The following is a 27,655-nucleotide window of genomic DNA, read 5'->3' as shown; positions in this document are numbered from 1 at the left end:
GGCTGTGTGCTGACAGCTCAGAGCTTAGAGCCTGTTTCAGATTCTGTGTCTCCTTCTCTCTCTGCCCCTCGCCTGTTGGTGCTCTCTCTCTCTCTCAAAAATAATTTTTTTTTAAAGACACCAATGTTAGAACCATCTCCTATATATTCCTATGCCTTCTTGTATGATGCTAATGAGTTTTTTCATGGGTTCCACATTTTCACTCTTAATATTAGTTCATTATAAGAAGCAAAGAGAACAAACAGGATTCTTATGTGAAAATCTGACTTAATATACTAGTCCTGAAACCATCTTTCAAACTGAGGTCAGAAGCAGCCTCAATCCCCTTAAAGAACAGAGTGGGGAGGTAGAAATCGGCATCCTGGCCTGGCAGTGAGCCCCTAGCCTGGAAGGAGCAGCAGTGCCCATCCTATGGGATTTTGCCAGAAAACCATTGCTTGCCCACTTTGGTTTTCTAAACTCTTTGCTCCCTACAATATTTTCTGTCTCGCTGTTGCCTTGGCTTCCACCTTTCGGTCTGTCCTCCATTGATGTTCACCCATCTGATTATTGCTCTTGGTAGGCCTGTGATTGTACTTCTTCAATAGTCTTCCCAAATCTCCCCCTGTTTCTGTTACTTTGAATTTTGCCACTTCTTCTATTCTGCCTCCAGTACACTTCCCCAGACCCTCTCAATTCACCGGTGACTAGAGATTGACTTACTAGATCCCCAAACTGCCCAGATCTAGATTTTCTTGCCTGATGCGTGTTTCTAGCCTTGACTTGGTGTCTCATCCTCAGAGTCTAACAACACAGGAGAAATGACTATGTGCTTCCTGCCCCCCCCCCCTTAGATGGCATAATAGAAATGTTATTGAAATGCATTATAACTTGCTTCTGGTCCAGTTTCTGTTCTTAGTGAGCTGTGGAATCTGAATGGAACAATTAATGAGGCTTGAGCATCAGAATAACTTAGAGAACCTTTTTGATATGCAAATTTTCGTGCTCAACCCTGACCTATTAAGTTGGAATCTCTGGAAGTAGAATCTCAGCAATGTTTATTTTTCAGACACTAGATGACACTAATGTCTACCCTTGGGTTAGAACAACAACTCAGTTTTGATATTTGAAATTTCCCTTCCAAGAATAGAATGTTTCCCCATCGTAAGTGTTCCTTCTTCTAAGAATTCCGGAGAATCCTGTGATTCCTGCATGGCTCAGTTGGTTAAGCGTCTGATTCTTGACTTCAGATCATGGTCTCAAGGTTCCTGGGATCCAGCCCCGCAGGGGGCTCCACCCTGACAGCATGGAGCCTGCTTGGGATTCTCTCTGCTTCTCCCCACCCATTTGTGTTCTCTGTCTCAAATATATGTATATTTTTTAATTCTGGAGAGTCATTCAGAAATATTAAAAACTTTGTCTAAAATGGATGGATTACCTTTTTTTCCATAATGTTTTTAGCCCTGTTTTAGCATTATTTCAGGACATAATCGTGACTCAGGCTGCACTTTGATCTTATCAATAAGAGACAAAATTTGAATTATCTGGAAGAATAACCACAAATGATACTTTTCAAATTCTAAATAATTGTTGCACAAATTTCTCAATATTGTCAGGACTCATTAATGTATCATTAGCAGTGATTAATGGCATAGTTTGATTTCTGAGTAACTGACTTTCCCTTAAAAGACTATTGGGGTTGTACCTAACAATATCATGCCTTATACATGGAGAAACCGTTTTCTTGTGGCAATATAACCCACACTGTAAGACATGAAAATTTTAAATAGAAAACAGAGTCACTTGCTGGAGGTTGAAGAAACATTAAGGGGGAAGGAGAAGAATTTACAGTATAGCAGGGAAGTTGCACAATGTCCTTGGCTTCTGCTTAATGGGATAGGTTTTGTCACTTAATAGTCAAGTTGAAAATCTTTTCTTTGTACAAAAAGATTGGAAGCACATAGAATTTCTTCAACAACCACATCAGAAGGCAGAACAGAGGAAGTTGTCACTTGGGGGTAACTAGTAACAGTCATTTTGTGATGAAAGCACTGCCAGAAATAAAGCTTTTAACATAAAATAAGAAATCAGAAGATTGATAACTAGAGCTATGAATTTACAATCAATACAGAATATCCTGAAATCCTGAATTTTTTGCAGTTGCAGGTATAGAGACTGAGAATTCTCTGCATTTATTTTTTATTTTTTTTAATGTTTATTTTTGAGAGAGAGAGAGAGAGAGAGAGAGAGAGAGAGAGAGAGAGGCTTGTGGGTGGAGATGGAAGAGAGAGAAGGAGATACAGAATTCAAGGCAGGCTCCAGGCTCTGAGCTGTCAGCACAGAGCCCGATGTGGAGCTCGAACCCATGAACCATGAGATCATGACCTGAGCCAAAGTTGGATGCCCAACCGACTGAGCCACCCAGGTGCCCCATCTCTGCATTTATTTTAAAAGCCGTGGTCCTGTAAGTAGCCCACTTTGGCAAAGATCAAGAACAGCACAGATAATTAACAAATGGCATGGACCAGAATTAAGGTCTAGAATACAGAGAAGCAAAAAGTTCATCACTGATGCCCCTGACTGTAGATTTACCATGTTCTTAGTAGGCAAGTTTCAATATCTATATTGCACACTCCACGTAGTTGTTTTCACTTTATTAAATTAATCATTTAAGTTCATTTAAGTTAATCATTTAGTAAACTGCATAATATTCCTTTTTAATCATTTTGTTTCTAATCCATTTGGTTATCTATATGTATTGTGAATAAAAGAAACACTGAAAAGATAATTTTATAGGACTGGGTGGACCTAACTAGCAACTAAGCAGAACCTGAAACAAAAATGTTACAGACTTAACAGAAGCATGGTGGGGGACTGTCAGGTTGTGTTTCTTTTCTTTCTGGGAGAATAAATCCTGTCAGGACATGCAGCCCTAAGTGAGGAATAAAGTCAGGTCTCTTTCTGTGCGTGTACTCTGTCTTCTTTCCTCTCCTTTTCCTCTCTGCCCCCTCGAATCCCCCCACCTCCTTTCTTTCTCCCTTATTTTCTTTCTTCTCTTCTTCCCCTTTGTCACTTTCCACATCCTTCCATTCCTACCATAAATCTAGCCTGAGTAGCAAACACATGCATATTTTCTTTCCTTTCTTTATTTTCCTCTATGCCTAATGAAAAATGTCCAAGAAGTTTCCCTGTGAGCAAGTTGCTGCTGCCGATGAGTCCAGTCCCACAGCCCCGCAGTGATGTGCTGTCGTGCATAGCTGGTGCTGAGCTGGACACACACGGAGGCACTAAGATAACAGGCTACTCCGATCATGCTGTCGGTGAAATGAAGTGAAGCAGCTGCAAGTAAGAAGGATAAAAACACACTTTAAAGATGTATTGGAGCATGGAGCATGGAGATGAACAATCTGGCTTGGCAGGAGCTCCCAGGTAATAGCTGAGGCAGTCACAGGGAATGACCTGCTACTCAGAAACAGAGTACTAGATTTCAGGTGGATGGGAGTCTCTGGTAGTGGATCCTGAAACTCTGCAAGATGCGGTGTTTCATTTTGTTTTAGGAGTGAGAGAGCAGGGGTCGGGGGGAATGACAGAGAGAGACAGGGAGAATCCTAAGCAGATTCCATGCTCAGCACAGAGCCTGATGTGGGCTGGATCTCCTGACCCTGGGATCCTGACCTGAGCTGAAATCCGGTGTCAGAAGCTGAATTGACTGAGCCACCCAAGTGCCCTAGACTGTCTTTCTAACGTGGAATTCTTTCCTAATTATCAGTCTCTTTAGCCATATTGGAATCGACGTAAGTAGTGTTGGTCTTGAAAAAGCAGGGTAGTTTGAAAGCTAGCTTAATGTATTACCGAATTAATTTAATAAAAAAAATGAGCTACAGTGCTTTGGAAACACCGAGAAACAGCTGACTAATGCTATGAAGATGAGCTTTCCTTTTACATTTGTCATGTAAAGATGTGCCTGACCCTAAAATGAGATGGGCAGATGGACAGTTGGGCATGGTGGAACATATGTAGAAAATTGGGAATTATGGCCAAGTACTCTGAAAACGCAGACAGAAAGATGGATTTTCCATTACAATGTTGATACTTGGAGGACAGCTTTGTGTGGGGTTAAGAAAGTACATGGAACTAAGGGACAGTCAGTGAACCTGTGCCGTAAGAACAGAGTATACAACTTGGGGACATGACAGTGTGCAGTGTGTTGACTTACTTTCTAAAGCCAATTTAGGGGAGTGAGTAAGTATCTTCTAGCATCTGTTTCTGAAGAGGAACATAATAATGTTGCTCCCACAAGAAAGCTCAATAGAGACTGTGTTGTGTTCTGTTAGGTGTTCAAATACATAACAGAAACACAGAATTCTTTAATGTTCATTTATTTTTTGAGCGAGAGATACAGTGCGAGCAGGGGAGGGGCAGAGAGAGAGACATAGAATCTGAAGCAGCTTTCAGGCTCTGAGCTATCAGCACAGAACCCAACACAGGGCTCGAACTCACAAACTGTAAGATCATTACCTGAGCTGAAGTCAGTTGCTTAACCGACTGAGCCACCCAGGCACCCCAAAACCCAGAATTCTTGAAGAAAGGAAGGAAGGAAGGAAGGAAGGAAGGAAGGAAGGAAGGAAGGAAGGAAGGAAGGAAGAAAGGAACTTCAGCATAGAGACACCTGGGTGGCTCAGTCAGTTGAGCATCTTACTCTTGATTTCAGCTCAGGTCATGATCTCACGGTTCATGGGATTGAACCCCACATCAGGCTCCATGTCTCTGTCTCTGTCTGTCTCTGCCTGTATCCCTCAAGGGGGAAGAAACCAACTTTAATACATATCTTTAAAATATAAGAACATTTCCCATATAGCCTCAGCAGCACAGTCGTAGTAAACACAATTTACTAATCCTTTAATATCATCTCTATCCTGCCCATATTAAAATTCCTTCAGTTGTTTCAAAAACCTCCTTTTAGTCAGATGTCCAAATCAGAATCCATCCAGGACCAAGAATCACATACGGTTGTACATCCAGTCATTCTCTTATTCTAGAAGAGGTTTTTTATTTTTTTTAATGGCAGAGACATTAAAAAACCATAAAGAAAACTCTATTATCCTGAAGAATCTGTTTCCTCATAGTGACTTTTTTTTTTCACTTTTCTGCTTTCTGAATTTTTAATGTTTTGGAAATTAGCTCTAAAGTCTTACATTAAAAGTAGCATTTATAACTAGCCTATATTAGATGGGATCTTGTATGTCACCTGTTGCATCCTATTAGAAGACACAAAGTAACCAATGTCCCATCATTAGCAAGGCTAACCTTCTCCACTGGATTCCAGCTATGGCCTGAGTATCCCTATAATCAGTTTGGTGTTTTTGTTTTCTTTTTCTTTTGCCCATCTATTCAGTGGTCCAACTCCCCATCAAAAATTCACCTAGTGGGTTTAACTCTAAATGATAACCCTTTACCAAATCAAAAATGTTACTAATTGTTGAAAAATGATTTTGTATTTTTAAACAGGTTTTCTTTTTCTTTCTTTTTCTTTCTTTTTTTTTTCTTGGTGTATGAATCTACTTTCTATCATCAAAATATTTCTGTACACACGATATGCAAATCCCTGAGGATGCAAATAGGTGTCTAGAATAGAATAAAATCTCTTCATTGTAGAAATTGATTAGTCAGTGAGACTAGAGTGCAAACACAAAGTAATTACTAATGGTCTCCGCGGCCAGGGGCGTCAATTAGGGTCCCTGCTTCGAAACCCCCTTTTGGGACTGGAGAGCAAACTGCACTTCAGAGGATTTGATGACCTAAATAGAGGTGTGTTTTTGGCAGGAGGGATTTCGTGAACTAAACTGAGAAACTGTGCCATGTTGATAATATTAGCTTTGGTGAGAGGGGCATGTGTTCTACCATGCCTTCCACCTGATTAACCATTCTTTTTTGAAAAGTGTAATTTTTCTTCAATAGCTGCAGTTAATTTAGTTCCCTGAAAGATATCTCCTGATGAAAATATAGTATATTTATTTCCCTTTAGTTACTAATTTGTAAATGGTTTATTTAAACATAAAAACATTTAATAAAAGGGGGCGCCTGGGTGGCTCCGACTAAGCCTCTGACTTCGGCTCAGGTCCTGAGTTCCTGGTTCATGACTCCGAGCCCCGCATCGGGATCTCTGTTGGCGGCACAGAGCCCGCTTCGATACTCCAGCTGCCTCTCTCCGCCCCTCCCCTGCTCACATTCTCTGCCCTCTGCCGTCTCCCCTCTGCCCCCTCTCCCTTTCAAACAAACAAACAAACAAATAAATAAAATAAATAAATAAATAAATAAATAAATAAATAAATAAATAAATAGTTGAAGTAAGCAGTTGATTTAATACCACTGCATACTACTCCAAATTATTGGTCCAAAGGTACGGCATAGGAATCAGACTCCGGGTGCATAAAATTGTTCACGCAGTCCAAAAGTGTCTTTTGGAAGGAGGATTTTGAAGTGCTGGCCACACAACACCATGAGGTTGAGATCTAGAAACAATGCACGCACTGCTGATTACCCAGGCTTCCATTCAAAACTTTCAGTTTTCAGACTACAAGTACATGATACCTAACTAGGATAAGAAATGCATATATGCTGGGGCGCCTGGATGGCTCAGTTGGTTAAGCATCAGACTTACGCTCAGGTCGAGATCTCGTGGTTTGTGAGTTTGAGCCCCGCGTCAGGCTCTGTGCTGACAGCTCAGAGCCTAGAGCCTGCTTCTGATTCTGTGTCTCCATCTCTCTCTGGCCCTGCCCTGCTCATGCTTTCTCAAAAATAAACATTGAAAAAATGTTATAAGAAAATGAAATGCATATGTAACAATAGCCATTGGATATATGCTCTCAATATTTATTTAGAGTGACCACAGGTCCCAGCTAGCCTGAGACCGTCTGAATTTATACCCAATGTCTATTAGGAACTATGGTGGGTTTTTTTTTGCTGTTGTGTTTGTTTGTTTTCCTATGCAGGAAAGAACCCAGTTCTGCCCTACTGTGTTTCTATCCTGTAGGTTTTCTTTACTGGTCACACACAACACTTCTGACATTTCTGGTCACCATGGAGGTTTTTCCCCACTTGGAGTCATTCTGTGACACTAACTCCATATCCTACAATTCCACTGAATCCTGACACCATCTACCTGGAGATAGTGTCAGGCCCCACAGATTAAGGGCTCAGCTCCACAAGACTGACTCACCCCTACTTCAGATGCCAGTCAAGAGTAGTAGGTCCCTTATTACACAGAGCGTTGGTTGGATTTCAGTACGAATTGGAGGTCCCAATGATCCTCTCCTTGAGTTCAATTAACTTGCCAGAATGGCTCACAGAACTCAGGGCAACACGTGCTTGTGTTTACCAGTTTATTAAAGGACATGAAAAAGGATAAAAATAAACACCCAGATGAAATACATAGGGTGGGGCCTAGAAGTGTCTCTGACATAGGAGCTTCTGTCCCTGTAGAGTTGGGGTCTACCACCCTCCCACTTTGGATGTGTTTTCCTGTCTGGAAGCTCGGTGAAACCCCTACTATTGGGATTTATAGAGGCTTTATCATGTAGACACGATCAGTTCTTTTTAAGTTTATTTATTTTGTGGGGGGCAGGGAGCGTAAGCATGAGTTGGGGAGCAGCAGAGCACAAGAGAAAGAGAGAATCCCAAGACCATGAGATCCCATGACCATGAGATCATGACCTGAGCCAAAATACAGAGTTGCTCAACCAACTGAGCCACCCAGGTGCCCTGACACGATCAATTATTAACTCCCCTTTTAGCCCCTCTCTCCTATTTGGAAGATGAAGGGTGAGGCTAAAAATTCCAACCTTCTCATCTTTCTCCTGACCAGCCCCTAGCCTAGAGCCATTCTAGCCCACCCAGAATAGAACAAGAGTTGAATAGAACAAGACCGTTCCTACTATTCTTTTGACTTAAGAAATAACAAGGATTTTAGGAGCCTGTGGCAGGAACACAAATGTGTTCTGTGCCAGGGTCCTAGACCAAGATGTATATTTTCTATTATCTCACAACCTTGAATAGTACCACCTTTCTCTAAAAAAGAGGTTTTTGGTTGGATGATAAATTATATTGCTACCAAATGTTCACATATATTTTGCCAATTTAATCATTATGTGAAATGTAACCCCTTACACTTAGTATAGGGTATGTATTTTTAAGTGGGAGGGGAGGGGGCAATATTACTTACAAAGGAGAAAAAAAATGTTTTGGGGAAGAATGGAAACAATCCTTGCTAGCAGAATGGTGTGTGACCCTTAATGGAGAACAGTAAGGGAGAAGACTGTAATTTTTTGCCAAATCATCCTTAGGGGAATGATAACAAAATAACAAATGTTTTGAAAACACTGGAAGTCTCCTGCTTTGATAGGAGCCATTTTTTTTTCCCAAGACAGAGAGCAGGAGTGGGAGAGGGGACCAGAGGGAGGGAGGGAGGGAGGGAGGGAGGGAGAGAGAGAGAGAGAGAGAGAGAGAGAGAGAGAGAGAATCTCAAGCAGGCTCCATGCTCAGCATGAAGTCTGACGCCAGGCTCCATGAGGGGTTTGATCCCAGGACTCTGGGATCATGACCTGAGCCGAAATCAAGAGACTGAGGCTCAACCAACTGAGCTACCCCGGCACCCTGTATGAGCTATTTTTGAATTTCATCAGATATTGATGGACTGCAAATCCTTGCAAATCCATTTCATTCTTTAGCCTGTCACTAAAAGGACAGCTCTCAAGGAGGACTAAACTTTGCCTTAATACTACCAACAAAAGAAAAACAATATAACTCTTGTAGTGCTATTTTACATCCAGCGCATTTCATAAATCATGTTTGGCATCCTCACAGCATCACTATGACTGGAATCATTATTGTCCCCTGGTTTTAGCTGAGAAAGTGTGGCTCAGATAATTTGCTGAATCGCTGACAATTCATAGTAGCAGTGCTCTGGCTTCATGGATTCCAATTTGCAACTATTCATTATGATCATTTAGATGAAATTTTCTTAGACATTTTTAAGCTATACCCAACTTCATTCTTTCTCTATCAACCCCTCCTCCCGCCCTCTTCCCCTCTCTCCCTCTTGTCTTTTTTTTTTTATAGTTTCATTGAGATAGAATTAAAATACAATAAAATGTGTACAACACATTGAGTTTTAATAGATGTAATAGACTAATGAAACCACCACCACAAATAAAATAACATCTTCAGAGCTCCCCAAAATGTCCTCATCCCCTTTTGTAATTCAGCCCTTTCTCACCACTGTCTCCAGGCAATCACTGGCCTTTTTATCATCACAAAGCTGTTTTAATTTTAAAGAATATTATATGAATGGACTAAAAAGAGCATGAACTTTTTTTTTTCTCAACATAATTTTTTTATTGTTTATTTTTGAGAGAGAGTGCAAGCACAAGAGGGCAGAGAGACAGACACAGAATCCGAAACAGCTCCAGGCTCCAAGCTATCCACACAGAGGAGGACCTGGGGCTCAAACTTATGAACCATGCGATCATAACCTGAGCCAAAGTTTGACATTTAACTGACTGAGCCACCCAGGCGCCCCTGAACATAATAATTTTTGAGAGTTCATTTTCTTTGTATATCCAAGTTGATTTCTTTTTATTGGTGATGAGTATCCCACTGTATGAATATACTATAATTGGTTTATCTGTTTTAGTTTTGGGGTACAAGTAAAGCTGCTATAAGCATTCGTGTACACGTTTTTTGTAAACAAAATGCTTTCATTTCTCTTAAGTAGATACTTAAGAGGAGAATATCTGGATCATAGGTATGTTTAACTTTCAAAGAAACCACCAAACTCTTTTTTAAAGTGGGTAACCATGTTACTTTCACACTAGCAGTGTTTAAGTGTTCCATTGTGTCCTGTCTTTGTCAACACTCAATGTTCTTAGGGTTCATTTTACTCTAATGGATATATAGTAGAATATCATTGTATTTCAGTTCTCATTTTTGTGATGACTAAAGATGTTGAGCATAGCTGTTGGAATCTTATATTTTAAGTGGGATTATTTGTCTTATTAAAAGGTTTTTAACATGCAATATATATAAACATATATTTATCTCATTTATCTAACATGTGTGCCAAATGTTTTCTCCCAGTCTTTTCTTTTGATTTTTTTTAAAAATCGTATCTTTTAGTTTATTTTTAATGTTTATTTTTGAGAGAGAGAGAGAGAGAGAGAGAGAGAAAGAGAGAGACAGAGCTCAAGTGGGGAAGGGGCAAAGAGAGAGGGAAACACAGAATCTGAAACAGGCTCCACGCACTCAGCTATCAGCACAGAGCCCAACACAGGGATCAAATCATAACCTGAGCCGAAGTTGGAGGTCTGACTGACTGAGCCACCCAGGAGCCCCTAAATGGTGTCTTTTAAACAACAAACATTTTTAATTTTGATTTTGATTCACATCAAGTTTTGCTATTATGGTTCATACTTCTTGTGTTTTAAGAAAACTTATATTTTTTTTTACTTAAGTTTACTTATTTTGGGAGAGAGTTTTACTTAATTTTTTTAATGTTAATTCATTTTTGAGAGAAGAGAGAGAGAGAAAGAGAAAAGAAGCAGGGGAAGAACAAAGAGAGGGGGAGAATCTCAAGCAGGCTTTGCACTATCAGCTTAGAACCCAATGAAGGGCTCAAACTCAAAAACTCTGAGGTCATGACCTGAGCTGAAACCAAGAGTTGGACACTTAGCCTACTGAGCCACCCAGGGGCTCCTAAGAAAAGGTTTTCTACCCCAAGACCACAAAAATTTGTCTATGTTTTCTAGTAGTTTTATAGATGTAGGCCTATGATTCATTTCAAATTGATCTTTGTGTATCTTGTGGTATAATGGCTGTTGTTTTTTGTTTTTTGTCCTTGGTTTTGTTTTGTTTTTGTTTTTGTTTTTTCCCATGTGGATATACAATTGATCCAGGACCACTTGTTGAAAAGACTTTCTTTTGTCCCACTAAATTGTTTTTGCAATTTGTCAAAAATGTTAACCTATGTTGACCATCTATGTTTTGGGTTGTTTCTGGACTATCTATTCTATTGATCTACATGTCTGCCTTTTTGCCAAAATGAAACTGTCTTGTTTATTGCAGCTTTATAGGAGGTGTTGAAGTTGGGTAGAATGAGAACTCCAACATTATTTATTTTTTTAATTGATTCAGTAAGAAGACCTCGTGCATTGTTGGTGGGAATGTAAACTGGTGCAGGCACTGTGGAAAATAATACGGAGGTTCCTCAAAAAATTGAAAATGGAATTACTGTATGATCCAGTAATTTAATAATTCCCCTACTGGGTATTTACCCAAAGAATAGGAAAACACTAATTCTATAAGATCTATGCAATCTCTCTGTTCATTGCATCGTTATTTGCAATAGTCAACTTCTGGAAGCAGCCCAAGTGTCCGTTGATAGATGAATGGATACAGATGTTCTTGATATATATTTAATGGACTATCATTCAGCCATAAATAAGAATAAATGCTTGCCATTTGTAACAACATGGCTGGATCCAGAGAGTATAACGCCAAGTGAAATAAGTCTGTCAGAAAAAGATAAATACCATGATTTCATTCATATGTTGACTTTAAGAAACAAAACAAAAACCAATAACCACAAAAAGAGACAAACCAAGAAACAGATTTTTAACTGTACAAAAGAAGCTGATGGTTACCAAAGAGGGTTACCAAGGAGGATGGGTGAAGTAGATGAAGGGGATTAACAGTACACTTACCATGAGCAGGGAGTAATGCATAGAATTGTTGAATCACTATGTTGTACACCTGAAACTAACATGACCCTCTACGTTAACTATACTAGAATGTTTTTTAATTCCTTTGGTTATTTGATTGCATCGTTTGCATTTTTATATATATATTAAGCTTTGTCAATGTCTACAGAAGTGACCACTGGGATTTGCATTGACAGTTCTGGCCTTTAAGCAACCGTATAAATTCCCCACAGTTCAATAAGTTTTATAATATGAACTCCAACAGCTTTGAAAGCCTCTGGCAAACACCAGCCCTAACAGGTAGCGACATAGGCTTTAACTGTTCTTTTCAGCTGCAGACTCACTGAGGCACATTTCAGCTACTTTGAAAGCCCATAGTTAAAGTAACTTCTTTAAAGGAAATAAATGATACATTGGAAGTTAAGATCGTTATCACTGCACATTAATTTTTTTTGTATAAATCCATTTCTTCAAGACTTTACGAACTCAGTTTTCATAATTATTCAATAAATATAAACTGAAGGAAAAAATTCCACCAGAATCCCAGAAGCAGAAATAACATTACAATGCTAATACAGTCAGTAGGAGGCCACAGTAATCCAGATTACCATACATAACTGTCTCATGGAAACTAATTTGACTTTTATTGTGCTACTAAATGAAATTATTACATGATCTATAGATTATTGAGCCCTGTGGCAATGCTGGAGAATGAGACACTGTGCTGCATCTTTTGCTTTGATGCTTGCAATGTTTTTAAAGCACTTTACACATTAAAAGTGAGTAAAGAAGACTATAATACTCAGAAACAACACTGTGACTAAATAAATTACTTGCCAGGAACCATAGGTATGGCAGGAATAATGCAGCAAACAAAGCATTTTTTCATTAACCATGTGCATCCAACAAAGACAAGGAATTGAAAAGAACTTTCATGTGAGAGGTACATAATTGTGAAGCCAGGCATTCCTCTGACGGGCATGCCCAGGACGATGCCCCCAGTTGATCCCTAAGCAATCCCTTATTGGACTTTGAATATTCCAGAGAATTTGTCATCCTACTTGATGGCTTTGGAAGCAATTCACTGACCATGAAAATTCAAGACTTTGAAACCACTGGAAATGGTACAATCTGATTAAGGCTATTGTTTATTTAAGATGTAGTTTAGCACAAGAGAGAAGACCTGTGTTTGGAGATAATAAAGTCTTCTTGATACAGGAGTTGTACTTGCACATTAAAGGAACATACTTCTTGTTACAGGAATTGGCATTTGAATCCAAATAGGTTAGCAACAGATCATATTAGTACTAGCAACTAAAATTCCACGTCACTTAGGAGGTCCTCCTTGAATCCACTTCCCAAATAGCACCCTCCATTCTATTATGAGTATCTCTGTGCTTTGGATCATTCTGGAGCATTTGTCATGTTTATTGCTGATAAGGTTTTAATACACATGTCTTTCCTGCCATCTTGAAAGCTTGGTAGTTCAGTGTCTGTGCCATTACATTATGCCACCCTATCCTCTGCCCACATACACCAACCTACTAGCCATTCAGACCTATTATTATATACTTTAGTAATGGACAGCAGTCCTCCACACTACTCCAAGCTCTAAACCCATCCAAGGTGACTTCAAAATCCTTATGTTGCCTGATCTGTCTTTTGTTGTCTTCTCTTCAGTGATGGTTTCTTCTACCCCACGTTGGTTACCTGCTCCCATAGAAATAACCTGGGCCTTTCCACTACCTGAACTTATAAATTACAGATTCAGGGCTCAGTCAGTTAAGACTCCAACTCTTGATTTCAACTCAGGTCATGATCTTGAGGTTCATGGGACTGAGCCCCACATCTGGCTCTGCACTGAAGACAAAGAGCCTGCTTGGGATTCTCTCTCTCTCTCTCTCTCTCTCTCTCTCTCTCTCTACCCCTCCCCCACCCTCTCTCTTGAATGCATGCTGTGCTCTCTCCCTCTCAATATTTTTTTTTTCAACATTTATTTATTTTTGGGACAGAGAGAGACAGAGCATGAACGGGGGAGGGGCAGAGAGAGAGGGAGACACAGAATCGGAAACAGGCTGCAGGCTCCGAGCCATCAGCCCAGAGCCTGACGCGGGGCTTGAACTCACGGACCGCGAGATCGTGACCTGGCTGAAGTCGGACGCTTAACCGACTGCGCCACCCAGGCGCCCCTCAATATTTTTTAAAATTACAAATTCTGGGGTGCCTGGGTGGCTCAGTTGGATTAAGTGTCTGACTCTGATTTTGGCTCAGGTCATGATCTCACGGTTTATGAGTTTGAGCCCCACATCGGGCTCTGTGATGGCAGTGTGGACCCTGCTTGGGATTTTCTCTCTTCTCTCTCTGCCCCTAACCCACTTGAGCTTTCTGTCTCAAAATAAATAGTTAATTTTTTTTTAATCACAAATTTACAAACATCAACCTAATAACTACAACTTTTCTTTCTCCTGTCTTGTTTTTCTTTTTGTGTTTTTTTTGTTTGTTTTTGTTTTTTTTTGTTTTGTCCCCATGTACTTCTGCTGCAAACTTTTCAGCTCATTTAGTTTTCTTGTGTAGTAAACCCTTCACGTTCTCCCAGACCTCCAGCTCTCTACTTTTCCAATTTCTCCTATTATCCAGCTAAGTCTCTATGGTCTGCTTTGGCAATATGCTTTTCTCCACCATTTTTATCACTCCTTTCAACCAAGTGTCAACCTAGAAGACACCTTACTGCTTTCTTTGCCCACAGCTTTTCCCCAATAGCCTAACGCTACTCGGTACAAAAAGGCAAATTGATTTCCAGGAACACTTAAAATTCCCAACTTCAAGTGAGATCTCAGTATGTCTCCAGTTGACTCATTCTCCCACCTTCTGGAACAACCATTTCACACTTTCTTCGCTGTCCTTAAAATTTCAGCACTCCCCTTCTCTCATTCAGTTTTTAAGAAGTGGTGAGTAGGTGGATTCCAATGAACATATGGATAAACTGTCTGACCTTAGACCAGAGGAGGCATAGTGTGTTGTTTTATCAGAGACAAGGGGGAGAAAATAGGTACAAATGTAGGCAAGTTGATACTTGTTGTTGTAAAGAGAGCACTTTGGTCTGTTTGCTTCTATTGCCCTGGAAACCATGATCAACTCAACTCCTACCTTTCCTCTGATATTTAAACATGCTGTAGAATCTGCCATATTAGTAAAAACTCTCCCTGGATCCCCAAGCCCTTCAAAACTCCTCCCCCCTATTTCCTCTCTTTCACTGGCAAATGTTTAATCTCCATTCCCAATTGGTTATTCAGATAAAAATTTAAAATCTAGTCTTTCCCAGCCACTGCATTGAAAAAACCATTATCGGGAGCACCTGGCTGGCTCAATTGGTTAAACATCCAACTCTTGATATCCACTCAGTTCCTGATCTCATGGTTCAAGAGATGGAGCCCCATGTCAGGCTCTGCACTGACAGTGTGGAGCCTGTTGAGAATCTTTTCTCTCTTCCCTTCCCATGCTTGTGTTCTCCCTCTCTCTTTCTCTCAAAATAAACATCTAAAAAAAAAGCCATTACTGGAATTCTCCATAAATGCCATATTACTTGGCTTCTCAGGAGCATTGACAGAGTTCTCCATTGCCTCCTTTTTGAAACACTCTTCAATCAGCCTCTGGAATTCCTTGTCTTAGTTTTCTTCTTGCCTCTTTAGTCATTCTCTCTGGGCTTCTTTCATTTTTTTCCTTCAACACAGGCATTTGTTGTCTTAAAGTTCAGACTCTTCCTTTATAATATCACTTAAGAATTTTATCCTACCCCATGCTTTAAAGTGGTATTAATGTGTCCATGGTCTTCAGCCCAGACCTCTCCTCTGAGCTCCAGACCCATGTATAAGACTGCGTACCTAGTACCCTCTACCTGGATAACTCAAATTTACTTGAAATACAACAAAACCAAAACTGATTTCATGATTCACTGTCCAGGTACAGGGTGAAACATCTGGTTCTCCTTCAGTGCCTTTATCTGAAAAGAATAGCATCATTATCCATCCAGTTATATAAATCAGAATCCTTGGGGTAACCTTAACTCTCTTCATCAACCTTCATTTCTCATTCAGTGCCATGGGCCATTCCAAGCCTTTTTGCTATGGGTATCTTTCAAATTCCATCCCTTCTTTTCATACTCATGGTAGAAGGCTACCCAAGCTGTATCCTCTCTTACCTATTATATTGCCCTGTGATAGCTTATTACTGGGTCTTCCAAATCTATAATTCCTTTCCTAAAATGAAGCTAAATTTTCTCAAAAATGTAAGATTGTGTTTCCCCAATTCCACCCCTGTCTAAAACCCTTTAGTGTCTCCCATTGCACTAAGAACAAGGAAAACAAATGTCCTTACGGGACTAGGTGGCCAAGCTTCTGACCAACTCTGAAGCCTCATTCTCTGGAATCTTGTCCTCACTCCTGAGATTCCTCCAATGCACCATGTTCCCTCCTATAAGAGGAGCTTGATACATGCCGTTCCCTATATCTGAATACCCCTCCTCTCTTGATTATTGAGGAAATTCATCATAAACCCCAGTATCTACTCAGCCACCACTTTCCCAGTCCACAGGCTAAACTTTCCCAGTCCACAGGCTAGACAGGCTAAGCTTTCCCAGTCCACAGGCTAGACAAGATTCCTTTCCTTCCAAGCATTTACCTCACTTCTACCCATAACGCAGTGGCATTAGTTACTTTGGTCTGTTCCTAACTCCTCTCCGGTGGCACAAAAGACCAGATGCTCCATGAGACTTGGACAGAGTCCATTGATGACTGGCCTTTAGCCCTGAATACATATTTTTCTTGTTGAACAGATGGGTGGCAGTATGAATGAATAGATGGATCAATAGGAAAATTTAGGAAGCATAACAGCATGTTCAAAATAGGAACAATAAACTTAGAAGACAGTCATTTTTTGTATTATTTCTCATGTTTCCTATATTCCACTTAAAAAAATTTGATCTTTTAATCTCAAAGTAGTTCTAGTTAAAAAAAATGTATTCTTAGATTTTTTTTTTTTACCTTAATCCTTGGGCTTTTTATATTCCAATATGCTAGAATAACCTGTCTCCCAAGCCACCTACTTTTCAATTCAAAATTTACAATATCCCATAGCAGGCAAGAAACCTTATTATTTAGTCTAAAGAGACGTTCTCCTTTTTTTCAAAGGTTTGATGTTCAATAATGGTCATGTTTTTAAAAAGGGGATTGTGATAATTTATCTTAATTCATCTCAGTAAATATCCCATACCTACCCATGTGTCACGGTTTGATTGTGAGAATATGGAAATGAACAGGACAGATACTTGTTCTATTGGTGTGAAGTCGTTAACATAAAAACTGGTGGTCCAGAGATAACCGTTACGTTGGGAGTCATGATAATCATTGTATTGTAACATTTAATTACTTTGTTGATTGAGCTCCCTGGGCCTTTCTACATACTTAACTGAATAAATAATACTGACCAAGAATGGCCCCTTGACAGGACAATTCACACTCACAGTGATTTTAATAAACTTGGGAGCCTTCAACCAAAATAGACAAATAATTATACATGACTAGAGGAAGATGGACATGACTTTAATTAATGAACATTTCTAATAGTCATGCACTCTTCATGATAAAGTCTTTAGCTTAAAGCCTATATCACAGCCACAATTTTTTTTAATTATAAAGAAACCCAAGGGGAAAGCCCAAAATATGTAGAATATCCATAATACCCTAAGCTTGGTATAGAGTCTGTTTGTTTGAGCAAATTAAATTCTGGCAGGAGTAAGAAATTAAGGAATAAGTGGTTTAGAAATCTCAGTATCAGAAAACTTGAAAGAAATAATTACCCACTGAATGAATCTTTCTCCTAACATTGCTTCATAAACACTAGATTTCTTTAAAAAGTCATTTCCATTCTTCCAGTTTTTACCCATTATTACTTTTAACATTGATCGAGACCTTGGGATATGCTAAAGAGACAATGGGCTAAGAACTTTTTATAAATCATCTCATTTAAGTCTATAGAGCCCTTATGAGCCAGGCACATTATTATCGCATTTTGTTAATGAAGGATAGTGAGGTGCAGACAAATTAAATGACTTCCTAAAGATCCTACAGCTGGTAAGTGACAGAGCCAGGATTGAAAACCATGCTATCTGACTCCATTGCCGTTTCTCTGGTATATTTTCTTCCAACAAAATGTTCTTAAAAATGAATTAAAATGCAAATAAATGAAAAAAAACCCACAAATTTTACAAGGAGGGAGGCACATATCTTGAAAATCTAATAGATTTCAAACTCTAATATGTTGGAGGAATCACTACCTTCCTCTTTCCCAGTGAAAAGAGAATGGGCATCCTGGTAGGATCGGAATGAATAGTCTGTTTTCGGTGCTCAGAAGGCTCTAAGTGGGTGTTCAGTAGTTTTCTCACTTTTTCCTTTTTCAAAGTTTTAACTGAATTTGTGAGGACACTAAATCAAACTTTGTGAGCCTTCCCTATTGTTTTCATGGGTTTTGTTTTGTTTTTATAAAAATGATTGTTACCTTTTGCTATAAATCTAAAATTGATCCCTTGTGATGGAAGCAGGGAAAGTGTGTTGAAGAGGGTAGAGTCACACAAGGCTGAGAACCATAAAATGGAGAAAATCACAGCCAAGAGAGTGTGAACTTTAACAGCTTGGTCGGGCCTGTATTAAAGGGCAAAATCACATGTGTCACAGAGAGTGTTTCCATCCCTCAGAGGGGCAGTTCTGAAAAGGACAACTTGCTGGAAATGAGAATGGGGGAGGTGAGGCCCAGGTCGTCTGCCACAGTTAACTGGCTATTCATTTTAGCCACTATAATGGCTGGTGCTAAGGTTTTCAGATCATCCGCTTTTGTGGGTTTTTTGTTTTTGTTTTTGTTTTTATCTTTTCCTTTTTATTTCTTTATGGTCAACAGTGAACTTTGCTTGGTGCTTATCTGCCAGGAAGGATCATGTCAATGAACGGTTATCTACCTAACTTATCCAGGCATCTGGGTGTACTACTTGCTCATTCTTAACAAAATGACACAACACACACACACACACACACACACACACACACACACACACACACGTGTCAGGTATACTTCTCACTGCACTCTTCTGGCTGTGGTAGCTGGGGACTGCAATTTGAGGGAGGAAGGGAGAGGAGGGACATGTGGTATTTACAATGCAGTATATGTGTAACTTCATGTAAACATGGAGCTTCCTCAGTTTAAAAACGTCCTTTGTGGGGCGCCTGGGTGGCGCAGTCGGTTAAGCGTCCGACTTCAGCCAGGTCACGATCTCGCGGTCCGGGAGTTCGAGCCCCGCGTCAGGCTCTGGGCTGATGGCTCGGAGCCTGGAGCCTGTTTCCGATTCTGTGTCTCCCTCTCTCTCTGCTCCTCCCCCGTTCATGCTCTGTCTCTCTCTGTCTTAAAAATAAAAATAAAACGTTGGAAAAAAAAAAATTAAAAAAAAAAAACAAAAAAAAACCCCAAAAACGTCCTTTGTTACCCACAGGGACACTTTTGTGGCCTGTGAGTCCCAGACTCACTGTAGCCCACTATTGTTCTCTTCCTATTCTCTCCTTTGCCCTTTCTTCCTTCCCTTTTTCCTCTCTCAGGAGCCAGAAACCAAAAGAATGAACACAAACCATAAAGCTAAAGACAGGGAGGGAAGAATACAGGAGAGAGGAAGAGAGAAAATGAATAAACAGACAACATCCAGACCTTACATAAAATAGACTTCTGGGGGCATCTGGGTGGCTCAGTTGGTTAAGTGTCCAACTCTTGATTTTTGGCTCAGGTCATGATCTCACAGTGAGTTCAAGCCCTGTGTCAGGCTTTGCACTGAGAGTAGGGAGCCTGCTTGCGATTCTCTCTGTCGTTCCTTCTCTGCCCTTTCTCCCCACCCTCAAAATAAATAAACTTAAATAAAAAGATTTCTGACCCACAACCCATAGCACCCTGTTTTTCTGCAATGAACAGCCTAGGACGCCTGCCTACAAGGCAAGAGTTGGAGAAGGTGAAACCATGAGCTCTAATAACAACCTAGGAAAGTAAACAAAAACTTCTGTAACAGTGAGCGCCAAATGGCTGGCATTTGATTAAAAGCGGACAGCTTGCCTAATGTTTGTTCCTAAATTTTTGTCTCTGCTTCCAACTTAGCACCAACCACAGAAGGCCAAATATGTGCCCAATACTAGTTACATAAGATGCCCTGCTTCTTGTGAGCCTACCTTGGGCTTCCTCCTGCCAACAGCCTCCAGTTCTGCCCAACTGATGCTTCCCTTTCTTCTACCTTAAACCCCCCTGCCTACCTGGAGTCTTTACCAAAAGGCTAACGGAGTGGCTGACTCCATTTTTATAGCAAATTCTAAATAAATGCCCTTTGTTTTCCTCATTTGGTGAGTCTTTATTTCCACAGGAATGAAAAAAAAGGGGGGGGGAAGGAAGAAAGAAAAAAAATCCCATCACTGTTACCTTTTAATTTCTGTTTACATTCTCTTCCTGTCCAAATAAATTAGAAATTTCTTGTGGGTGATGATTCCATTTTACATATCTTTGTGTCCCTCAGCAGTCCTAAAAGCTCTTCAGTTTCTAAATATAGATGATGATTTTTTTGTTAATTACTAAATGAAATAAAACACCACAGTAAAGTATAGATCAAAAGAATCTTCTAGGAACATGGATGTAACATCTATTTCAAATGGGAGAGCTGAATTGCAAAAATGTAAAGTTGTAGCTCAAAACCCATAACTAACAGTAACTGTATAAGACTCCTGAATTTTACCTTTTTCCTACTATATCATGCTGTTTCTCACACTGAAAACCAGCTCTGAAAATATATAAAGCATGTATTTATATCTTTATCTCCTATACCTCAATGAATTTGTTCATAAAGTAGAAAAAAATTATACCCCCGTTTATATATTTGATATCAAAAAGTGATATTTTAGGGGCACCTAGGTGTCTCAATTGGTTAAACATCTGACTCTTGATTTTGGCTCAAGTCATGATCTCACAGTTGTGAGATTGAGCCTCGCATTGGGCTCAGCATGGAACACGGAGCCTGCTTGGGATTCTCTCTCTGTCTCCCTCTCTCTGCCCCTCTACACCCCTGCTGTTTGTGGTCTCTTTCTCAAGATAAAATAAACTTTAAAAATAAGTAATATTTTAGACATTATGATTTTTTCAAAATGAAGTTGACTTTGGTGGCCCTGTGTTAAGCTGGTTTCACCTAAACCCTACTGTAATAACAATCATGATCATGATGGTAATAATAACACTTTTATATAGCCAAGAAGTATTTAAAGGGAATAAAACCACAGGGGTATTGAAAATAGTAGAAAAAGTGTCATTGGACAGGAGATCTTGACCTGTTTTTCTTGTTGTTGTGGGTTTTTGTTTGTTTTTTTAAAGACAGCCAGTGGGACCACTGTAGAGAGTTAACGAGGATTGCAAAGAGCTTTTATTAAGTTATATTTATAATATGTTAAAAACTAAGACTGATGAAAAATTTAAATATTTTAAAATAGCAGCAATCCATCAAATTAACACAGCAATTTTACTTAAAAAACTATATTTTCAAAACAAAAATTTAATGAAGAATAACATTGTTTTACATACTTTCAAATATGTGTGGCTCCATAGACAACTGGATTCTCCTATTTGCTTCTGCATTTAATCAGCTTGGAGTTGGTTTTGTGGTTGCTGTATATGAAGAAAGCTGACCTCACACAGATGTGTAATTGAAGACAGGAGCAACTTCATAACCTTTTTAGATCATTTTGGTCATCTTTGAGACTACACCAAAACTCAAAGTCAATCATTTTTTAAAGTTTAGTTGCAATGTGGGATATAAAAGGATACCAATGAACTTTTCATTCTTCATCACATGAAAATCTGTTGTTCTATCTTGCAGTATGAATAGCATTTACTCATGAATGATTATATAACATATAAATGAATCACTTAGGAAATAGTGGCTCAAGGGGTGCCTGGGTGGCTCAGTCGGTTGGGTATCCGACTTCGGCTCAGGTCATGATCTCACAGTTCTTGGGTTCGAGTCCCATGTCGGGCTCTGTGCTGACAGCTCTGAGCCTGGAGCCTGCTTGGGATTCAGTGTTTCTGTCTCTCTCTGCCCCTCCCTGGTGCTCTCTCTCTCCCTCTCCCTCTCTCTCTCAAAAATAAATAAACATTTGAAAAATTAAAAAAAAAAAGAAAATAGTGGCTCAAGTAGTGATACAGATCTTCTGAATGTTGACACAGTTACACAATAAAGCTCACACTGGTAAATACAACCACTGAGGTGATCAGAAAAGTCTTTTAGTATCTAGAGCCATGAAGCTCTGGTGGTGGATATAAGCTTTCCAAAATTCTAATTGCAACTGAAAACTTAAATTGTATCATTAGTAACTGATTGTTTTTCCTTGAAATGACAGATTCACTTTGCTCATTTTTGAGAAAATACCTGCCAAACGCTCAAATCCATATAATCATAGTTTCCTACTATTGTAGGATGGTTAAGGAGAGGTACGGGGTAGTTTTAAATGTAGCAGTTTTCTCCTATGATGTATACAGAGATGTTAAGAAATACTTGCTAGAGTTGATAGAGCAAGAAACAGGAGCTTAGGAATTTTGTTTACAGTTGCACATGTAAGTAAAATCAAACACTGAAAGAAATATTTTTATTTTTTAAAGTTTATTTACTGATTTTGTGAGAGCGAGACTGAGCAAGCGAGCAAGAGGAGGGGGAGGGGCAGAGAGAGAAGCGGGACAGAATCCCAAGCAGGCTCAGAGATGCCAGCCCAGACCCAGATGTGGGGCTGGAACCCATGAACCGTGAGATCGTGACCTGAGTTGAAACCATGAGTTGGACGCTCAACCAAACGATCCCCTCAGGTGCCCCTAAAAGAAATATTTTTAAATATCAGGCAGAGGAAGGCAAATATGAGGTAGAATTTCTCACCAGTTACAGCAGAGTTCTGTGGTCTAAATCTGGTGCTTCCCAAAATGGAATTCTAACATATTACTTAGACTTCTGGTGATCATCAACAGTAGAAGTGAAAACAAAAACAGCAGAAATAATTTATCCCTAGAGAATGGGACTAGAAATAGGGGAAGGAGCAGAAAGCTTCAGTTATTAATGTAATTCCATTGTAAAATACTTCAAAATAGTTCGTGCTTTTCTAATATGTGTGGTAGGATTGTCAGATTTTATGAAATGAAATGATGTAATTTGAAACTATATATTATTTTACAAATATTAAAATATAATAGACAATAATTAGATCATCATAATGGTTGGGCATGGAGACCAGTTTTGTGACTCTACCCCTCACAATACTTAGCTTCCTTACAGAGATTTCTTGTAATCAGAATTATGAACAAAAACAAACGAAACATACGCTAGTGTGTGTAGGGGTGTAAAGTACTCAATCCCATCACTTTGTACGAAATGCGTCAACAAAATAGGATGGACTGATGGGTGGTTAGAAGAATGGGTTGGTGGACAGCATTAGTTGAAATAAAGTAAAAGATGAAATATAAAATCTAAGTAGAGAGTGGGTGGGTGTTCACCCTACAATGGTTCAACTTCTCCATATATTTAAATTCATTTAAACTTTTTTAAAAAAAGCATACAAACAAAAAAATGTAAAAATAACAAAATCATTATGCTTCTGTGTCCCTGTTCTTGACAGATTGTTTATGTCAACTGTATGTTCTCTTTTCAACAAAAAGTTCAAAAACTGCCCCTTTTAGTGTTGGCAAAGGAGCAATTGAGTTCTGAGCGAAGATCTGAGAGAAGGAAATAGTGCTTTCGTGGGCTGGCTCCCTATTCCTGTGGTAATTTCTTTACAGGGACATTTTCAACATTTCCATTTTAGGAGCTTGCCCCGAACATTCTCACAATTTGTCTCTAAAATCGATTCTTGGTATGAACACTACATAAAGTTCTTTGGCCTCAGGGAATAAATATTTAATTTTTCTATGAAACTTGAACATACCTATTTGACCTTTGTTGTTATTGTTTTTTTTGTGAGAAACCTTAAACTTTTTTCAACGTTTATTTATTTATTTATTTATTTATTTATTTATTTTTGGGACAGAGAGAGACAGAGCATGAACGGGGGAGGGGCAGAGAGAGAGGGAGACACAGAATCGGAAACAGGCTCCAGGCTCTGAGCCATCAGCCCAGAGCCTGACGCGGGGCTCGAACTCACGGACCGCGAGATCGTGACCTGGCTGAAGTCGGACGTTTAACCGACTGCGCCACCCAGGCGCCCCAGAAACCTTAAACTTTAAGACCTACTTAAAAAAAAAATTAAGACCTACTTAGGAGATAATTACCAAGCGACCTCTCAGGATCTCAGGACCAGGTGTCAAGGGCAGGGGAGGGACAAACATGAAAGAGAAATTGATGTCCTCAAGAAAAAAAAAAAAAAAAAAGACTACTCAGAAATACTACAGGTCCTCACATAGATCTACCTCATGATGCTCCCTCTGGTTTCAACTCCTAATTATCACTATTAACATGGAGTGACCAACCATTTCACCAAGAATAAGTAGGATTTCCCTATATGTTGTGTCCAATTTTCCAGAAGTGCTAAATAAGGAGAAAGGAAGTGAATATAATGATTTTCAAGTGTCATTTATATTTTAGGATCAAACATCCAGTGATTCTGCCTTGGTATTACACCTGGATAAGGACTTCATATATTTTTCTCCAATCCTACTTACTGTGACGTCCATTTCTACAAAACGAAAAGAGAAATGGGGCTGCCAGATACATCACAGTTTTACAAAGGCTAGCATTGTCTGCAGGCACTAAGCAGGACCACAGTAGAATATTCTGCAGCACTGGAGACTATCGCTGTCCTCATTCAGAGAACTGAGTGCCAGAGACTTGTTATTGCTCTTATTTCTTAACAGATGTAAAATTGCAGAAGAGGTCAATGGCTCCTCAGCTCTGCCCTTAGTCGCCTCTACTTAGATGTGAAGACTTGGAAGTTTTATCTATTAAAATAAAAGTAAAAATTGAGGAAATGAAAGGGCTAATGAAACAGGAAGAATGTGTCAAAAGGCAAGTTGGACTTTCTTAAGATGGGAGATACTTATTTTAAGCGATGCAGGGGAGACTCTTGATGGACACTGTGCTTCACTTGAGATACTACAGTGTTGAAGCAATGATTCTGTGTCAAGAATAAAGGATCTCAGAAGCTAATTGCTTGCCAATGCCCTGAGCTCCTCACAAGCCTGTGTCAATCTCCATTAACCTCTATTTTAGAAACCAAAAAGTAAATAGATAAATAAAAATAACCAACTGAGCAAGATCTCCAGGGCATTAAGGAAACCGATACAAACTATCATTTTTGTTTTATAAGAACAGAGGGAAGGGGGAGAGAAAGGGAGTTTACACACGAGTGTGGTCGGGTTGAGGGTGTTGTGTCAATAACGTGTATCAATTCACATTAAGAACCTTATTTATGCTTCTGCTACAGACCTAACCCTCCCATGGTTCATCTCCCATGTCAGCCATAGCCCTGTTGAATGCATAAAGCTTGATATTTATTTTCACTTTGCTTTAGAAGAGATTGGCTTGAGTACCCAGGGAATATTTCTTACAGATTTTGTCTTATATTCTCACTAAGATCATACCACTTTTCACGGTTTCTCAGTTTGGGTATCTACCAATTTTGAGGAGCCAGATTCTCTGAGGCTTAATGCATAGTTCCAAAACATTTGAATGTTCTTGGAGCAGACTATAGACAGGAACTCAGGAGACCAGAGTTTTACTCTTACCTGTTAACGTGTATTATCCCATTGGTCTTGAGTACAGTTTTTACCTTCCTGGAGTGATAGTTCCAATATTGATAAGATAGGGAAATCAATAGTGAACTAAGAAGTTTTACCCTCTCTCTTTGGGAAGGATGCTATGAAGGAGCTGGTGGGATGATGGTGGTGGTAGTGGTAGTAATAACTAACATCCTTCAGGTACCTGTATTTGAATGCTATGCTAAATATTTTATGAATATTATTTCACTATATTCCCACAGAACCTCTACAAATGGGAAACCTAATGCATATTCTTACATTGGAGAGAAAGGGTTTATAACAAGACTTTCACTGATTCCTAAACCTGATTTTTTTTTTTTACTTCCTCCCCAGATCTACTGAAATGTCGAAATAAGTCAATGTATATAAAAATTCTTTAGAAACTGTAAAACAAAATGTAAATGTGAATCAGTATTTGGATCACCAGTCAGCACTTCATACAAAATCTGGGGCAAGCTATCTGCTTCTTCCCCTGATACATTTCAATCTTAATTTCGTACACTCTCTAGTCATTTGGACTATCTCTCACTTCCATGTTTTCATCTCTCTCTCTCTCTCTTTTTTCTAATGTTCATTTATTTTTGAGAGAGAGACAGAGTGCAAGCAGGAGAGGGGCAGAGAGAGAGGGAGACACAGAATTGGAAGCAGGCTCCGGGCTCTGAGCTGTCAGCACAGAGCCTGACGCGGGGCTCGAACCTACAAGCCGTGAAATCATGACCCCAGTCGAAGTTGGACGCTTAACCAGCTGAGCCACCCAGGCACCCCTGTCACTCTCTCTTTCAAAATAAGTATCATAAATTCTAGTAGCAGAGGCATAAAACAACTAAAGAAACGAGATAGTTTAAGATAGGGTATTCACAATGAGAAAAAACAGAATAGTTTTGTAGAGAGTGGCTGGAGAATGTTGGTTCCTCACAAAGATTCTCTCCTCTACTAAACCATAGTTGAGCTTCTCTGAGCCCTACTCTCAAGTAGGCCTCAACCTTGGCTCCCATCCTTGCCGGACCTGCATCTCCCAGTCTTATGAAGAATTTTGCTAAGTCAGGTTAGGGAGAATCCCGATCCTTAATAATGGATCACTTTTGGTGTCCAATATGGATCAAATTCCGCATCCCCCTTGATATCTTGATATCTGATCACCCCAGCCTACCTTCAGCAATAATCCTCTTGTTGGTTTAGCAAGAATATTCACCCCTGCATTGCTGTTTTCTCCTGGCAATTTTCCGTCCCCACTGACCCCTCACTCTGCTCATTGGCTACAAATCCCCAGCTCTCTTTGCTGTATTCGGAGTTTAGCATGATCTCTATACCCTATCATGATAGTCTTGACTCCTATTGAAGTAGTCCTGAATAAAGTCTTCCTTACCGTTTCAACAAGTGTCAGAATATTTTTTTCTTTAACCTTCCCCAAATATCCCTTGAAAAATATATTGGTAAGACCAAGCTGAGTTTATTGCTTATCATGTTAAGGACCACCCCTACCTCAACAGAATCTGTTAGTGTTTTGGGGGAGGAAGGATAAATTCTGATCTATTGAAACTTTGAGGTCTGGTTTAAGATAGGTCCTTCAATAGAGGGAGGAAGTGTTCATTAGTATTGGATGAGGATGATAATTTAATACTTTCAGGTTTGTGGACACAGCCAGAGGAAGATTTTGAGGCAAGGAGTTCAAGGGTCTTAAGACATAAACTTCTAGACAATGCTTTCTATTGATGAATTGGTAAGACTTTCTAGAACTTCTTGTAATGAACAATAAAGTCATTTGCAACTTCTTTTCCTGGGCAAAAGTCTCCTAAAATAGTAGTTATTCTAAAATGACAATAGAATAGTAAAGTCATGTTAATATAGACCAGCCATTAACAATTTTTTCTGTAAAGTATAACATAGCAGATACTTCAGACTTTGAGTGCCACGTAAGGACTCTATTACATATTTTTTGTTTTTGTTTTTCCTTTGGTTTACAACCTTTTAAGTGGAAAAAGAAAGCATTCTTTGCTTAGGAGTCCTCTAAAAAGAGGCCATAGGCTGGATTTAGCCAATAGCTCATAGTCTGCCAACCCATGAAGAAGATG

Source organism: Lynx canadensis, chromosome B1 (assembly GCF_007474595.2).
Source record: "Lynx canadensis isolate LIC74 chromosome B1, mLynCan4.pri.v2, whole genome shotgun sequence".
NCBI lineage: Eukaryota > Metazoa > Chordata > Mammalia > Carnivora > Felidae > Lynx > Lynx canadensis.
This window is presented reverse-complemented; position numbering follows the sequence as displayed.